Below are 17,204 nucleotides of genomic sequence, written 5' to 3' on the forward strand. Positions count from 1 at the left end.
AGTCAGGGGCCTCCTTCCCTCCCTTGGTGGCCCCCTCCCGGCCCTCTGTTGGGTGTTTCTGCATTGAACTGGGACCATGGGGCCCTCTCCTGGCCCCTCTCTGGCCTGGGCACTACGGAGCCCGGCCCTGCTCCTTGTGCTGAGGGTGTGAGGCGGTGGGGGCAGGCGGGAGCAGGGGCTTCGCGATCGGCTGCTTTGGTTGAGGTCTTGAGGTGAGGAGGGGGTCCCCGTGCAAGCTGCTTCAGGGACATTTGAAAACAGGGCGAGTGACTGCCTCCAGGGCCAGCTGCCCTCCCCCACCCCCTCTCCCATCCGCGTGTTTCACAGCCCGCTCTGCCGTCACGGAGGCCATGGCAAACCTAGCCCGAGCACCGCCTGCTGCATGCAGGGTCTTCTTGGTCTTGTGATGAGACGAGAATGGCAGGGGCCTGCTCTGCTTCCTCCTCCCCAGCTGGAGCAACCCTGCTCCCAGAATACATCTTCCCCTGTGTGCTCCCGTGGGGGGGGCAGGGAGCAGAGCAGCCCTGAGGAGGGACTGGGCCTTCACTCCTTCCTGGGGAGTCGAGGAGTACAAGCGCAAGCCAAGCCCTCATCATGCCAGCAGAGAGGAGTCACCCTCTGTGTGAGGACTGCGGCTGTCCGTCACGGCCCCCAGGCGCTGAGCTCGGGGGAGTTTGTACAGAAGCCAGGCCTTCAGGCCAACTCTGAAGGCCCTGCCTGAGACCCCTCCTGGCTGGCCGTCTCCCAGGAGCAGTCAGCGGAGGGGCTGGACCAACCGGCTGTGTCGCGACGGTCCTCGCCGCTGCGGCCCGCCGGGCTCTCCCTTGTCCGGCAGGAGAGTGGCCAGACGGGCCGGGCTCACCGTTCTTGGAAGAGCAAGGTGACAAGAGACCCTTTTCCCAGGGCCCGCCTTGCAGTATAGCCCTGGGCTCTGCTTATGGAACTTCTACACTTTAATTTTTAGAAGCAGCTGAACACCATAACATGGGATTAAAATCAGCATGCCAAGGCTCCCTGAGGACAGACACCTGCCCGTTTCCGCGGGAAGTTTGGGCAACACCCCGAGTGAGTGGACACACACAGCTCTGTGGACACAAAGCATGCACACAAAAGCAGGTTCACGCGCACGCACACACCCACGCCCTCCCTGCTCCGGGGCAGCTACCCGCACCCTGTGGACACGTGTGCACACACCAGCCCCACCGGGTGGTCGCGCGTGTCTCTCTGTCGGCCCGACGGGTCTGTGAGAATGTCTCCCTCCCCCTCTGAATTTAGAGCCTCGCTCCAAACACCTGCAGCAGCCCCTGGGGCTCGGGAGCGAGCCCCGCTGCCCAGAGGCCCCCAAAGCCACCGCACATGTTTGGTATGCAAGGCCTGTCTGTCCTCAGGGACAAGCCAGTAAGTGTCCGTTGTGCAGTTTGGCCCGACGGGAGCCCTGCCCAGCTCCTGCAGCCGCCCCCGAGGGTCCCGTAAAGCCTCCGTCTGCAGTGCAGACCCGGCAGACCTCTGGGATGGTCTGTGGGTTTTCTCCCAGTCACCTGGGCCCAATTTAGTATGAACAACAGCTACTGTGCTCTTATCAGCTGACGGTTCCTTCTGCCCGGCCTCCCTCTGTGCCGGAGCCCCTGATTTCTGAACACGGCCCTTCCCTCTCAGCTCACCACCCCACCCCGCCGCACGCCGCGATGCCAGGAGGCAGCTGAGCCACTGCCGGCCTGGGGGACATCCCTGGCTGTCTCATTGCTGAGACCCCCGTTTCTAGGGAGCCGTCCACCGGCCCCTGGGATCTACAGCAGGGGGTTGGCCGACGTGACTGAAGGTCAGACGCTGTGGGTGTGCAGGCCTCTCCAAGGCACAGCCGTCCCCCAGCCAGAGTGCACCCCCACCCGGCCGTGGCGCACGGTGTCTGATGGGCACGCGGGCCGTGGGCTGGCTGGCTGCCCACGGTGGCCAGGGCTGGCTGAGCTCCTGCGCAGAGAGCTCGAGGAGGCAGCCTTCCGATGCCTCCCCTCCGCTGAGTTCGGGTCCGAGCTCTGGGCCGTCCTCATCCCCCTTGATGAGTGGGAATGCCCTCCAGTCTCCAGGCCCTCAGCCACCTGCTCCCCGCCCCGTCCAGGGGCCAGCATTCTTCCTGAGCTGCAGCGAACCCCTGAGTCCACAGAAGGGGCTGCCCCGGGCTTCAGTAATGGAATTTCAGTCTTGCCGTGTTTTCCCGCAGCTGAGGGAGGTGGGGAGGACCCTGGACTTGGAGGGCCAGCTCGTTGGGCTGGCACGGGGAGAGACAGCAAGTTGCCCTCGGACCCGCCCGCAGGCCCTCTGGAGCCCCCCTCAACCGGCCGCGGTCAGTCACTGGCGAGCCCAAGGCCGCTGCAGCCCATCCGGCTCCAGTCTGGGGAAGTGGTGGCCTCCCCGCCCCCTGCGGGTCTTCTGGGCTGACGGGAGGCTCTGCTCTGCCTGCCTGCGGGTGCTCACATCCCGCCGCACCCATGGCCCTGTGCTCATCTGCTGCTGCCCTGGGTGCCGGACGCAGGGTGATGGGGATCCGGCGGGAAAGCTGACTTGGACCCAGCCGTCTGCGTACACCGGGCACTGACCTGCAGCCTTACCAGCAGGAACTCTTTCCATGATGTGAGGTGTCATTTATGAGGCACTGGTATGCTGAGGCTCTACTAGAAATACCTCTTTAGGTCAGGAGTCTGGGGCGTGGTGTTCAGGGGATTCCATCAAGGCCGCGTGTGCAGGAAGTGACAAAGCTGGCGTTTGATGCTGCAGGCTTATTGCAGGACTCGGCAGAATCAGTGGGCGAAGAGCTTAGGGGGATCCAGGGGGGCTCCTTGCATCCTGGGGCCAGAGGGGGCCCGTGTGGGATCACGGGCCCCCAGACCCGCAGTGGTGAGCGGGTCAGGTGAGGGGTTACGGCCTGCCAGACCCTCACGGGGTCATGGACCCCCAGGCCTGCAGCGGGGTCACGGCCCCCCAGACCCACAGCGGTGAGTGGGTCAGGCGAGGGGTCACGGCCCCCCCAGACCCTCATGGGGTCATGGACCCCCAGGCCTGCAGCGGGGTCACGGCCCCCCAGACCCTCACGGGGTCACGGCCCCCCAGGCCCGCAGCGGTGATGGGACGGAAGCTGACGGAGCTGGGCTGGGGGCGCTCCGTGTGTCTGAGAAAGAAGACTGAGCAAGCGGGGGTCAGTGTGGCAGGAGGTGGGCCTTGAGGCGAATGTGCCTGACCGGCCCGCGCTCCCGTCTACGCTCGTGTCTGCCAGGAGACGTGCCGGGTGCTCCTGAGTCCGCTGCCCAGGCCCTGGGGAGGGGGCGTCCAGACGCCCGGGGCAGCACCCCCGGGCCGACGCCCACCCTCTGTGTGGGGACGCACAGCGCAGGTGAGGAGGCTGCGGGCCCCGGGGGAGCCTGGATTTCAGCCCGTCACCCGCCGGCTCCGCTCGCGCTGCAAGGACGCTGAAGGCCCGGCTCCGGCTTCCCGCCGGTGGCTCTCCCCACGTCTGCTCTTCTCTTTGGAAGGAAAGGGCAGACCTGCAGAAATCCCGAGGGACGGTGGCTGTGGAGCTCGCTGAGCGTGGGCAAGGCCTCCGCCTCTCTGTCTCGCTCACAACGCGGGTGTGATGGGGGCTTGGGGGAAGAGGAGAACCAGGGGACTAAACAGCTACAGGTACCTTTCAGACTCGGAGGTTTTTCTGACCAGGCACATTCTCAAAGAGAGCGTTTGTGTTAAAAGGCTTGCGAGGTCTTTGTGCTCAGTCTGTCAGAAGCAGGCTCTCTCCTCCCTTGGGATTCCTTGGGCCTGTGAATTCCTTTCCCCCTCCCCTCCTCTCTTTCTTTCCCCGGAGCCTAGAGAAGGGATGGGGACGCAGCGCACAGGGAATGCCCAGCATTCGTGGTCTGGTGCTGTTTGTCACCCTGCAGGTGGCCTTCTCTACTTTCGGGGACTAGGAAAGGGAGCTCACACTAGCTCCCCGAAGCCTCGTTGGTCTTGAGAAGCTGAAGGGTCTGGGCCCGATGAGGCAACCAAGTGTCAGAATTTCTGGGAAGCAAGAAGGAAGCGGCAGGGAAGGGCTGTGAACGTTGAGGACCAAGCTTTTCCTCGACGTTGGGGAGAAGTGACAGGACGAGGCCGGCAGAAGCCTGAACACAGCCCGGCAGTGGCCCATCAGTGAGAGCCTGTGACTGCCGCCCCGAGCCCTGCCCAGACGGGGGCTGCTCCCCAGGTCCTCTGAGGATGGCTGCACCCAGGCCTCCACCCAGCGCAGCCTCTGCCTGCACGCACGTGGGGTCTCTGCAGGGGGTCGGGTGGCCTGTCCTGGAACAGCGGTGATGGGCAGAGGACAGGAGTCGGGGGCCACTATGAGGGGGTCCTCGGGGGGCACTCTGAGGGGGTCCTTGGGGGGCACTCTGAGGGGGTCCTTGGGGACCGAGCATTTCGGGGGGCACTCGGGGGGGTCCTTGGGGTCCGAGCACTTCGGGGGGCACTCTGGGGGGGTCCTCGGGGGGCACTCTGGGGGATCCTCGGGGGGCACTCTGGGGGGGTCCTCGGGGGGCACTCTGAGGGGTTCCTTGGGGACCGAGCATTTCACGGGGCACTCTGGGGGGGTCCTTGGGGTCCGAGCACTTCGGGGGGCACTCTGGGGGGTCCTCGGGGGGCATTCTGGGGGGTCCTCGGGGGGCACTCTGAGGGGGTCCTCGGGGGGCACTCTGAGGGGTTCCTTGGGGACCGAGCATTTCACGGGGCACTCTGGGGGGGTCCTTGGGGTCCGAGCACTTCGGGGGGCACTCTGGGGGGGGTCCTCGGGGTCCAAGCACAGATCTGACAGTCCTAGTTCTCCAGTCCCACTGTCTGCAAACGGAGGGTCATTCTGGACTTCCCGGTCTCCAGTCCCTGCTTCAGCAGAGCAAGCCCCCGCACCCCCTCAGTGTAGCCTCACGTGTGTGTATGTGGCCTCAGCACCGAGGCCAGGGCCGCCCACAGTGGCATCTGTGCTGGGCATCAGGACGCCAGCAGTGTCTGGACTCCAGAAGCCCCTTGGGCTTGGCAGGAGGGCTGCACATCACCAGGCTGGACTCTCATCCACAGACGGCCCTTTCTAGGCCCCAGAGCTGTTTGCTTAAAAGGACAGGACCTTCCTTAAAGTGACAGGCAGACGAGGCTTTGAGTAGGTCGTTAGGGGAGGTCTGACCGTGAAAGTCGCGCAGTCGTGTCCGGCTCTTTGCTACCCCGTGGACCATACAGTCCACAGAACTCTCCAGGCCAGAATACTGGAGTGGGTAGCTATTCCCTTCTCCAGGGGCTCTTCCCAACCCAGGGATTGAACCCACGTTTCCTGCATTGCAGGTGGATTCTTCACCAGCTGAGCCACCAGGGAAGCCCAAGAATACTGGAGTGGGTAGCCTATCCTTTCTCCAGGGGATCTCCCTGACCCAGGAATCAAACTGGGGTCTCCTGCATTGCAGGCGCATTCTTTACCAGCTGAGGCACCAGGGAAGCCCCAGGGGAGGGCTGGGCCCACATTCCTGCCGAGGTGGAGGGGGCTCAGGGCGGCTTGCCAGCCAGATGAGCAGCGGTGTGAAGAGTCTGAGCTGAATGGGCTGAGCAGGGCCCGTGCCTCGGGCCTCTGCAGGCATTTGCCGTGAACGGAGGGAGGGGAGTGGCCACTTCTGCCAACTGGGCGGCATCTTGAGTCCTTGTTTGAGCTCCAAAGATCGGTGGCTCATGTGTCCTCTCCTTTTCCTGCTTCCTTTTGAAAAAAATCACCCTCATTTGTTCACTCGTCCGGCTGCCATTTACGGGGCGTCCACTGGTCTCCAGACAGTTTGCTGACTTGCCCTCCATGAGCTTACGGTCCACCAGGGAGAGGAGCCGTTAAAGAGACTCGAAACGGGACCAGGGCACTGCTGTGAAGCGGGTGGCATGGTGCCGGGGGGTGGGAAGTGGTTCTTGTCGGATTCCAGCCCCTCTGTATGTCAGTGCCCACCTGGCCCATGGCTCAGCTCCAGGATCCAGGAGAGAGGTCCCCAGAGGCCATCAGGCTGCTGGAAACCTACCTTGTGAAGTAGCTTTTGCCTATCAGTGTTGACAGTCTGCCTGGCCACCTGTGGTCACCCACACACCACCTGGCAGAACACCATGACTGCTGTGTGCGAAGCCCAGCAGGTCCCAGCGTGAAGCCACCTTAAGAGCTCCTAGCACTTTTTGGAAGGGACTGGGATGCCTACACTGTGGATTAAGAGTTCAGGGGAAGGATGGACGCATCCTAGCAATGAGAGGGCTTCTGGGAGGATCACTAGAGATGCTGGGATGACCATTCCTAAGGACAGTTCTCCTTATTTCCTGGTGAACTGCAATCATCTTGTGAACTCAGCAGGCTCACCTGTGATAACCAGGCTTCAGAAGCCTTCAGCAATAAAAAGTGGACATTTTACTTTTACGCCTGAGCCCACAGAGGAGCACAGAGGAAAGAAAGCTGCCAAGACCACATCGTGGAAGCACTGGTCTCCCTGCAGCAGGATCCAGGAGCCAGAGGTCAGGGGGCCTCCTGAGGCAGAAGGCTGAAACCCTATTCATTCATGCCAGTGGTGAGCAGTGAATCTTTCTGCCTCTATTGAAGATCCCACAATTAAACAGGCAGAGAAATGTATTTCATAAAATATGTATACTGTTTACTTTGTACTAAAGCATTTTAATCTCTCTTAGCTCGTAGGCAGGATGAGCAAGGCAAAGATCGATCTTTCACTGGACAGCAGCGTCTTCCAGGGTGACTGCCGCTCCACCTGCATTGTCCTCATCGTCACCATCTCCACCATCACCGTCTTCTGCACCATCACCACCATCACCACCATCTCCACCATCACCACCATCACCGGCTTGTCCTCTGGCAGGAGTTCCCTCCCCTTTCTCCAACCGCACCGGGAAGCCAGCTCGTTCCAAGGGTCCTATGAGAAGCCTCTCTTCTCTGTGAGGCCGAGTGGTCTTTCCCAACCACCCCAACTCAAACAGGTGTTTTTCTCCATCCTGTGTGGCATCTGCTGTCCAAACACGTGTTTGACCTCCGCCACATTCTGCCCTTTCTTTCCGATTATCTGTTGCTTCTGCACTCTCCCCAGGCCCCCAGCGGCTCTCCCAGGCCCAGCTCACCAGCCCCCCTGCCCTGGGCTTCCCCTCTGGGTTTTTGTGAATCACAGTCCACGTTCATTCACTGGAGTAAACCCCCAGCAAGGTCAGCAAGTGTATCTGACTTAGCTCCGCATTTCCGCGGGCACCCCACTCAGCATGGTGTGATGAATGCCAAGTTAGCCTGGGAATGTCTGAGGGACTGTTCAGTGCATCCGAGGTTATAGGTTAGCTGCATGCAATGCCTTGACCCCCGTTAGTAGGAAGCACTGTGACCAAAACAGGCGCTGAAGGAGCAGGAAGCACTCAGCGGCGATGTCTGTGGAGCAGGAAGCACTCAGCGGCGATGTCTGTGTTGGCGGCACCAGGACTAGCACTCTGTTCGACGGGCACAGAGTCGTTGGGGAGAGGCAGGGCTTGGTCCACATCTTGTCTGGCCGGGAGGACCCTCCGGAGCTGCCCCTGTGCACAGGGTGGATCGGGCCTGGCCGTGTCTGGAGTCGGTGCCCTGGCTGGCGTCCAGCGGCCTCCATGGCCAGGTGTTTTCACGAGCTCCCTGCAGGACCTCAGCTTCCGCCAGGTCTCACGCCCCGGGGCCCTCGGCGGGGGAGCCCAGCCTGGGTGTGTTTCCGTCTTCCCGCTTGCCCAGGTGTGTGTTCAGCCATGGAGACGAGTGTCCAGGAACCCCTGGTGCCGGAACCGTTCTCGGGAGTGGGGAACCCTCTTTCCCACCTGACTCGCTGTGAAGACGGTCTGGGCCCTGGGCCTGGTCCCCCCGGCAGCTTGTGTGACGCTCTCAGAGCCGGGGGCTCATCCCATCATGCTCACAGGCCTTCCACCGGACGTCTCAGGGACAGAAGGAAATGAAAACGAGCCCCAGATGCAGGGCTGTGTGCCTAGACAGGTTATCCTAACGGTCCCGTCACGTGTCTTTTCTCCCGAATAAAGCTGTTCTTTTGATCGCAACATTCTCGGAGAGAAGCGAGACACAGAGACAACTTATTTTTAAAGTCGCTGAGGCGTCACAGCCAAGGAAACGCTGTTTGGGGGGAGATTCCACCTGGAGACGGCCCCTAGGCTGCGTCCTGGGCCCTCGGCTGTGGGCCTGGTCATGGGCAAAGATGAGGGTGGTCCCTGCCCCTGGCCACGCTGAGCCCGCCAGCCCTGACTAAGGGTGGTCCCGGGCCTGCAGCCGCTGAGCCCGCCAGCCCTGGCTCTCGGGAAAGCACATGGGTGATGGCCTAGGTCCCCCTGTCCTAGCAGAGAGCCTTGCTGGGGGACAGCTGCTCAAGGCCTGGGGCAGGGCTCAGGCGGAGGGGGTAGCGTGCCCAGCAGTAGGACAGAGGGCAGGCCCTAACCCGTCCAGGAAGCAAGCTGCGCGGGGCAGAGAGGGGTGGGCTCCGCGGCGCACATGGCTTCTTCTCCCAAACTGCCCCCTGGAGGGACGTGGTCTGACCACGCCCGCGTGTGTTGGTGGGGAGTCCGGGACTCCCGGTGGAGCTGGGCCTGCTCCTTCTCAGGCTGGGCTGCCTCCGAGCCAGGTTTCGGGAGGTGCTGTGCCCCCGACCCAGGAGGGACCCGGCTGGGCAGGCTGTCTCGGGGGGACCTAGCTCCACGGCCTCTCCCTCAGTTCCGAGGCCGTGCAAAATCTCCAGGCCCCTTGGGCCAGCCCCTTGCTTCATTCCTGCCCCTCTACTGGGTTCTAGGCCACGCAAGGCTGCCTGCTTTCTGGAAAGCCCACGTGAGCTCCCAGTGTCTGCTTCCCTGAGGGTCCCTTCAGTGTGGTGGAGCCCCCGCAGTCCCTCTCCGATTAGGCCGTCCTGCTGGGAGCCATTCAGTGACCTCCGGGCCCTGCTGCCCCATTGGGAGGCCCTGGGCCAGGTTCCAGGGCAGCATGGCAGCGTGGGGACCTTTCTACCTGGCCGTTCTGAGCCACCTCTGTGATCCCAGCAAGCATGGAAAACCAAAGCCTGCCCTCGGTGGTGAGGCCCGTGCCTGTGCTGTGAGCCTGGGGCAGAGGGTCGGGAGTTGGCTGGGGGTGGACTTCCCCTAGCACGTGGGCTGGGAGGTCCAGACCCTCTAGTCCCAGGAGTCCAAAGTCTTGGCCTGAGCCAGCCCTCTGGGTTCCAGCGGCCCCTCAGGTGAATCAAGTCTCTGTCTGCACTTTCTCTGAGGCTTGTATAGCCGTTTGCACACACTGGTGAGCTGACGCGCCTCTGTGAACCGTCTGACTCCAGGGTCAGCCCCTGGAGGGCTGTCTACGTGGGGGTCGTGGTGGATGGGTGGATGGGAAGATGGGAGGGCTGGGTGTGTTCCTGCCTCTCTGCTTGACCTGAGAAAGTTACGATTTCCTGGGTGATCCTGAAACCCACAGCCTTCCTGCCAAGTCCTCACAAACCCGCCCGAGCCTCACGATCTGGGGCAGCGGGCCCTCGGGGAGACCTTCATGCCACTGACCCAGGGCAGCGGGGCGCCCCGTGTGCGGCCCTCTCCTGCCACCAGCATCCACAGCTTCGTGGCTTGCTCTGGGGACCCCTCCTGCTCCCCCAGTGGTGAGTGGAGGGGTGATGAGACTTGATGGGTCTAAGGAAAGGGTGGGAAAGAAACAGGTGGAGAGCCCTTCACAGGCAGATCCCCGCCCAGCCTCAAGGTCAGAACCCAGGGCCTGCAGGCCGGGAAGGAGGTGCCCACCCAGGATGGGGCCAGCCCCATGCCCGTCCCCAGGCAGGTCTTCCCGCCCCGGCGCAGGGACTCAGGGAGGAGCACTGGATCCGCCTCCCGAGGGTCGCTCTGCCTTAGCCATCCAGCGGTGGCCTCTGCAGAGTCCGCGGTGGACCCGCAGTGCTCTGGGGGTGGTGCATCCTCAGGGGCTCAGGGAGGGTGGAGCTCAAAGCTCGCAGACTCCCTGTGTCTCCCCTTCTCTGTCTGTCTTGGGGGGCTGCCTGGTGACATGTCTGCTCCCCACATTCCCGCAGGGGACTCGTCCCCTGCAGTTTCAGGCTCTGAGGGTCCCCGGGAAGCCACGCGGGCCCCGCCCACCAAGGATAATGGTCGCGCTCCTCTCCCCCGAGGCACCAGGCTGCCTGCACGCTCAGCGCTTGGTGCCCAACACGGAGCTCATCACCTCCCAACCCTCCTGTGGTCCCGTGGGCTCTGTTCCCCTGGTCACCCCCCCAGAGTCACCTGCAACCCCAGGCCGCCCTCTGCCCACCCAGCCTCATGTCCTTCCCACAGGCCAGCTCTGGCCCCAGCCCTCTGGCTACCTCTGCTGGGCAGTGGTCCCACCCTGGGTTCCCCGCTGACCACAGGCAGATTGATTGTCCAAGGCTCTGCTTTGGTGATATCGCTTTTATAGACACATAAAAAGAAGCAGTTAGGCAGTCAGTCTTGTTAAATCTTAAGAATCTTTACAGAATTTTTAGTGCAGCCCATCAAAATTGTCACCGGTCCTGAAGGTCCCACGTTTACAGCGTCCACGGGAGCACCTGCCCGGGGATAGCGGGGACTCGAGGTGGGGCCAGCTCTGTGGGTGATGTCCTCTCCCAGGGCTAACCACAGGCCGTGGGCCGGGCCCGCCTCAGGCCACTTCTGGGTCCACACACAGCCCGGCCCATTCACTCAGGAGGGACAAGCAGTTATTCCCCCTGGACACCACCCTCCGCAAAAGGCCTCACATGCCAGGTTAGAAATGGAGGCCGTGGGGTGTTAGTCTCTTGTCAGCTGCTGGGTGGGGAGCCTGGGAGTCCCAGGGAGGTGCTGGGGTGGGAGGGGTGCACAGGCTTCAGCAGCAGGTGTTAACCAACTGGTGAGGACGCAGATGCACCCCTCAGCGATGGGCTGATCGGAGACCCAGCCGCGACCAGATCTGACTTGCTGGGCTGGGCTACCAGGGCTTGTTTTCTGTTAAAGCCCTGTTGCTTCTGGGCTTTATCACACGTGGTGATAATGGAAAAGCCAGCCCTTCCAGAGGAATGTGGGCCCTGGGAAATAAGAACAATCTGGTGGGTTCTGGAGTCGGCCTCCCTGAGTTTAGAGCCCAGCTCTGACCCTTGCTCGCTGTGTGACCTCGACCAAGACACTTACCCAGTCTGGGCCTCAGTTTCTCCATCTGTAAAGTGGGTATAAGTCAGCATTGTTGATGTGAAGGAGTGACTCAGGGCGCCGTGAGTGGGGCTGTGGGCAGGCGCGCTGCAGGACGCGGTCTGGGCGTAGGTGCTGAACACCTTTCCTCCGGTGGACCCAGCCCGCCCACCGTGGCTCTCCTCCACTGGCTCCAGGGGACGAGATCCATGCAGATGGCCGGGGACTTCGGGTGGGCTGACCCGGCTCTGGACAGGTGGTGGAGGGGGAGGCCCCGGGTCCCCACATGCCTGCAACCTGCAGGCTGAGCCGTGAAGAACAGGGTAGCCGTTTCCAGGACATGACTGTCTGGGCTGGGGTGCATCTGGTGGCCCGTGGTGTCACTGACTCACGAGAGCACCCCATGTCCCTGGGGGGCCCTGTGCAGACGAGCACTTCCACCTTCAGTGACCCTGCAGGCACGGGTCAGGGTGCTGCTCTGCTCTCGCAGCAAAGCTCACCAGCAGCCCCCTTGGCCTGGCTGGACCAAGTCCGTGACTCACCCAGGACTTTGGCCTCTGCCACGCTGCCTCTTCAACTGGCCCCAGAGACCCTGAGCGAACAGAAGGCCTCCGCTCCCCTCCCTTCAGCTCAGGTAAGGCATGCGGTGCAGCCACGCTGCAATCCCTGCAGAGCAAGGGGCCGCTCTCAGGCCCGAAGGCCATCTCCCCGCTCCAGAGAGAGCTGGAAACCCTTCTCTCCCGGGCTCATGACCTGGGGCCTGGTGGGGCCCAGCCTGTCTGGGCTGCAGGCGGATCAAGATGCATGTGATGGTGGCTGAGGAGCCTCCGTTTATTGTCTTCGGGGACGTTCGTTACGATCCTGGCCTGCTTGAGACCGCCTGATTGATTCGTGAGGCTGAGGCGAGGCGGTTCCACATGAGTCTCTGGGGTGCGTGGTCTCCTGCCTCGCAGAGCGGGTGGGCAGTGGAGCCTCCCACGGGCAGGGCTCGTAGGTCGCTGGTCTAGAGGACTGGGGAGGGGCTGGGGTGGGCACGGAACCATGGAGACCCAGCTGGCCAGGAGCCTGAGATGCCGGGCTGCCCACCCCCCGCTGTTTGGAGCAGAGGAGGACTGAGCTCCCGGGTGCTGGGCCCTATGCGGACGGGAGGGACCAGGCTCCTTGGGCCCCGAGTGGTGAGGTCCTCAGACGCTCCTGGACTCTACTTGCCTGTGTCCAGTGGGGCCCCCGAATAGACATGGAGAGGCATCTGAGAAGGTGGGGCTGCGTCCACGCCCAGCCGTGAGCTGCGGACGGGACACAGGGACGTGGAGTGGAAGGCAGCAGGTCTAAGAGACCCTGGGCTGCAGCTCAGCCCCAGATTGCCTAGGGCTCAGCCATGGTGCTGAGCACGGCTGGGGTGGAGGGCGGCGGGGTTGCAGCCTCAGCCCTCATCTGCGCTGGGCGTCCGGACAGAGCCCAGCCGCCTCCCTGGCCGGCTGCAGGGCCCCGGGGACAAGCAGGGGGACCCATGGACCCGTGTCCTCCAAGGGCGTCTCCCACTCCCCGCCCCCATCACGGCAGCCGCCCCCACTGGGGTCAGAAGGTCAAGTCCTTCCCACCTCCGTCCCCATCAGGGCAGCCCTGGGAGAGGCAGGCTTTCAGCCTCCAGCGGGCACTTTCCCCTCCCTCAGCCTCCGGGCCAGGCCCTCGACATGAGGAAGGCGTCTGAAGTGCTGGGTGGAAGGATGCGCTGCGAGTGAGCAGGCAGGTGTCCAGGCCCACGGGCGCTGCCCCGCGGATCTCCGGCGGTTGTCACTCGACACACCGCGTCCGGTACCCACTCTGTGGATTCTAAGGAACTGTCAGCGAGGCCTGGTTGACAGTGATGGGTCGTCCTGCTCACACGCGCGTTCCCCCCGCCCTCCCACAGCCAGGTGGGAGGCGCCGGTGATGCTGAGTGCCCCGGGGTGGCCGGCCGCCTGAGGATGCCCCGCCTGCCGCCCGGGACAGGGGCTCGGCCTCCCGGGTCATACACACCACAGACCGGGGGTGGCTGGGCCCTGGCCGTGAGCCGGGGGGGTACCTGCTGCCTGAAGCCCGGGCCAGACACATGGAAACCGGGTGACTCGGGGAGACACAGGTCTGCTGTGGGGCTGCCTAACCAAGGGGCCCAGGGGGAGGTGTGGAGTTTGCAGCATAAGCCGCTGAGCGCAGTCAGCCCACGGGTGCAGAAACGGTCCCTCCACACTGACCTCTAACGTGCCCCCTGTTTCATGGGGCCACGCCGCTCAGCTGTCCACCACGTGTTAGAAGATTGCATTCATCTGCGCTCTCCAGGGAAGCAGAACCAAGAGGGAGAGATTTCTAAGGCACCAGCTCACGGGACTACAGGGCCTGGGAGTCCCAAGTCTGCAGGGCAGGCTGGAGCCCAGGGAAGAGCACAACCCTCCCTCTGTGAAGGCCTCGGCTCGCTGGGTCAGCCCCTCCCACATCATGGATGATAACATCTTGCTTCTTTGAGGTCCACTGAAGGTAAACGTTGATCACATCTACCCAACAGCCCCCAGCGTCTGTATTAGCATCTGACTGACCGATGGACACCACAGTTGACACAAAGATTAATCATCACAAAGAAAACATTGGTGAACCAACCCAAACTCAATCAGAAGAGGGAACACACCTTCGTGAGACTGTGTCCTGTGGGAATTCCCTAAAGGAACCACAGATCCTGTTCACCCACCTAACGCATATTTCACTGACTTTAACACTAAAGATTGTATCATATTTTTATTTTATGTACTGTGTATTTAAAAAAAGTCTGCCAATATGCATTCTTATGCAGTAATTTTTATTTGTTCAAAGAGCTGCTTAGGCTGGTGGCTCAAATGGTAAAGAATCTGCCTGCAATGCTGGAGACCCAGGTTCTACCCCTGGGTTGGTAAGATCCCCTGCAGAAGGGAATGGCAGCCCACTCCCATATTCTTGCCTTGGGTTGCAAAGAATTGCATGCAACTGAGTAGCTTTGAGAGAGAGGTTTATTTTGGCAATTTAAAAAGAAATTAATTTATATTGTAATTGGAGGATAATTACTTTACAATGTCATGATGGTTTTGACATGCATTGATGTGAGTCAGCCACAGGAGACATGCGTCCCCTCCAGCCTGAACCCCATCCCGCCCCTCCAGGTTGTCTCAGAGCGCCAGGTTTGGGTGCAGTGATTTTTGATCATATTGCTCTGTCACATTTGTAATAAGAAAGCTGTCAATTTGGTACGTTGGTTAAATGTTCTCAGAACTTCCCATTGGACCCCTCCTCTCCCAGTTCAGGGCCAGGGCGTTCAGGTTTTCTGCAGGGTCCCATCTGCACCGTCACAAGCTCAGCTGACGGAACACTTTCAGAGGAATCTATCAGGACCGGAGGCCTGGGACTCCGGGGCGGGTCTGCGGTCACGCAGAACTGACCCACCCCAGCTTCTGCTTTGGAAGATCTCACACGCCTGATCCTCCGCCCCAGTGCGGGTTGACTCCCTTAGGTCAGGAAGCCTGCCTGCACGGTCCTCTGGGCATCTGGCTAGGCCAGGCCGCACGCGGGTCTGGAGGCTGGAGCCTTGGGTGTCTGGGTCTGTGTGGCAAGGAGCCGGGGTGGCGACACCCAGTGGAAGGCCCGGGGGGGCTGCGGCACTGCCCTGGGCGAGTGTACCCCGGGGGCGGGAGTGCCCAGCCCGTACTGCTGTTTCCCGCAGGGTCCCATCATCGTCCCTGCCCCCCAGGAGGGCCCGCTTTCCTGACCAAAACAAACCCCGTGGAAATGCATGAGCAGAATTTGGAGATCGCTTCTCTGCTTTTCCTTCTCTGGAGATGGGAGGCCTCTGACGAGGACGTCAGCTCCTCCCCTTACGAGGGTGTTCTTAATGTCAGTAGGTTAGAAAAAGAACCTACGCCTCAACCAACACAAAATCATTAATGCTTTATTCCTTCAATAAACACCGCAACATTCCTATCGATCTTAAATGTGCTACTGGACAAATACATCTTCTGAAAAGTGGCCTTGCACAAGTTTGCTCAGACTGTGTCATCAGATATGATGTTTATTCTCCGCTCACCTGCTGCGTCTCACAAGGCTGCCCTCTCCAAACTGCCGACCACAAGGAGCTCTCCAAGGAGTGCTGGCTCGACCTCTTAAAGGAGCCGAGCCTGTAGCCATCGTGTGTGTGTGTGTGTGTGTGTGTGTTTGTGTGTGTGCGGGCACGCGCGCCTGGTGAGCATGCCCTGCTCGCTTCTGCAATGCAGTTCTTACTGACGACAAAGTCTTACAAGGGTGCTGTTCCCTGGCTGAGCGCCAAGGAATTGACGCTTCTGAACTGTGGTGTTGGAGAAGGCTCTTGAGAGTCCCTTGGACTGCAAGGAGATCCAAGCAGTCCACCCTAAAGGAGATCAGTCCTGAATATTCATTGGAAGGACTGATGCTGAAGCTGAAATTCCAATACTTTGGCCACCTGATGCGAAGAGCTGACTCATTGGAAAAGACCCTGATGCTGGGAAAGATTGAGAGCAGGAGGAGAAGGGGACAACAGAGGATGAGATGGTTGGATGGCATCACCGACTCAATGGACGTGAGTTTGAGCAAGCTCTGGGGGTTGGTGATGGACAGGGAGGCCTGGCATGCTGTGGTCCATGGGGTCACAGAGTCGGACACGACTGAGCCACTGAACAACTTCCTCCTCCAGAGAAGAATGAGATTCATGGGGCTGGAGAGCTACATCTTCCTCACAAAAGAGAAGATGATTAAAACTCACGTCTGCTGTGAAGTAGTGAAGGAGAAAACACCCGTCAACGTCAGGACACAGCTCTGCCTTTTCTCTCACATCTGGAACCAGGGGCCCTCTCTGCAGCCGGCTCGCTCACCAGCGTGAGTTTTCTATTAGGAATAAACCTGATGAGTTGAGCCAGTTTTCGGGGCTCATCCAGTCCCGTTTTTCATTGCCAAGGTTAAAAGCCTGCTGGAGACGCCGGCTCCTAGAGGGCTCAGGACTGACCCCCAGCCCACCTGTCCTGCCCTGTGACCCCGGGGGTGCCCCCTCCCACCCACCCCCCATATTAGGCGGCCTGCAGCCCTAAGCTCCGTCTCCCAGGAACCCCCGTTTGACCGTGATATGGGCCTCCAGCGCTATGCAGAGTGAGCAGCCTGGGGCAGGAAGTGAAGGCCTGCGGTGAGTGGAGGCTGGTAGGACATTTGGTCTGAAAAGAATGTCTTTTCAAGATGAGGATTTTAAGATGCAAGAACCTGAAGTCTGTCGTGCATCTCTCCCCACGGTTCCTCACCCCCAAGGCCGGCGGCCAGCAAACCGCACCCCCCACCCCCTGCCCCCCAGTCAAATCCAGCCTGTTGCCCGAATGAAACTTTATCAGAAGAGAGTTTGGCTCACCCTGGGGCTGCGCCTGAGCTGCCCGGACTGGAGCTGGGCTGGGGCTGCAGCCTCGGGGCCCCTCACCCGCTCTCTACCCTCAGCAGGAGGGGCTCGCCTGCCCCTAGCTCCCTTACTGCAGCAGCAAACCTGCCTGGCTCTTGACCCGTCCTCTGCTGTGGCCTTGAGTCCCTCTGGCCGACACCAAGAGCTAAGAACAAAAGAGACAGTGAGATGCTGTGGCGGGCCCAGCAGCTGTGCTGGGATGTGGCTCTGGCCGGTCACCAACGCCACAGGATGATAACGATGCAGGGCGTCTCGGAGACGCAGGGCCCGTTTCTATTACCTCAGCAACTGGCGTCTGACAAGCATCGGGCTGCACCTTTTAAACAGCTGGTCCTGGTTAAAGTCTCAGAAAAACTCCTGCTTGTAATCCTTTTTGTCCCACCTTACAGATGCTGAGAATGCTGAGAGAACAAGCGATGTGCCTGCAGCAGTTGGGAGTCCCTGGCGTAACCCACAGCTCAGATGACTTGCAGCCATGCCCCCCGGGATGGAGAGCCCGGGCCTGCATGGGGCGGGCCTCACTCACACTTGCTCACACTCACTCTGC

The 17,204-nt window shown here is 61.3% G+C and overlaps 1 long non-coding RNA gene across 1 annotated transcript; it reads left to right on the top strand.

The window, feature by feature from the left end:
* The first annotated feature begins 4,836 nt into the window (after positions 1 to 4,836).
* LOC139187213 (uncharacterized) lies at positions 4,837 to 8,091 on the top strand. The gene is made up of 2 exons (XR_011570804.1): positions 4,837 to 6,590; positions 6,709 to 8,091. It is a non-coding gene; the product is annotated as an uncharacterized lncRNA (long non-coding RNA).
* The last annotated feature ends 9,113 nt before the right edge of the window (positions 8,092 to 17,204 follow it).

This window comes from Bos indicus, chromosome 15 (genome assembly GCF_029378745.1).
Source record: "Bos indicus isolate NIAB-ARS_2022 breed Sahiwal x Tharparkar chromosome 15, NIAB-ARS_B.indTharparkar_mat_pri_1.0, whole genome shotgun sequence".
Lineage (NCBI taxonomy): Eukaryota > Metazoa > Chordata > Mammalia > Artiodactyla > Bovidae > Bos > Bos indicus.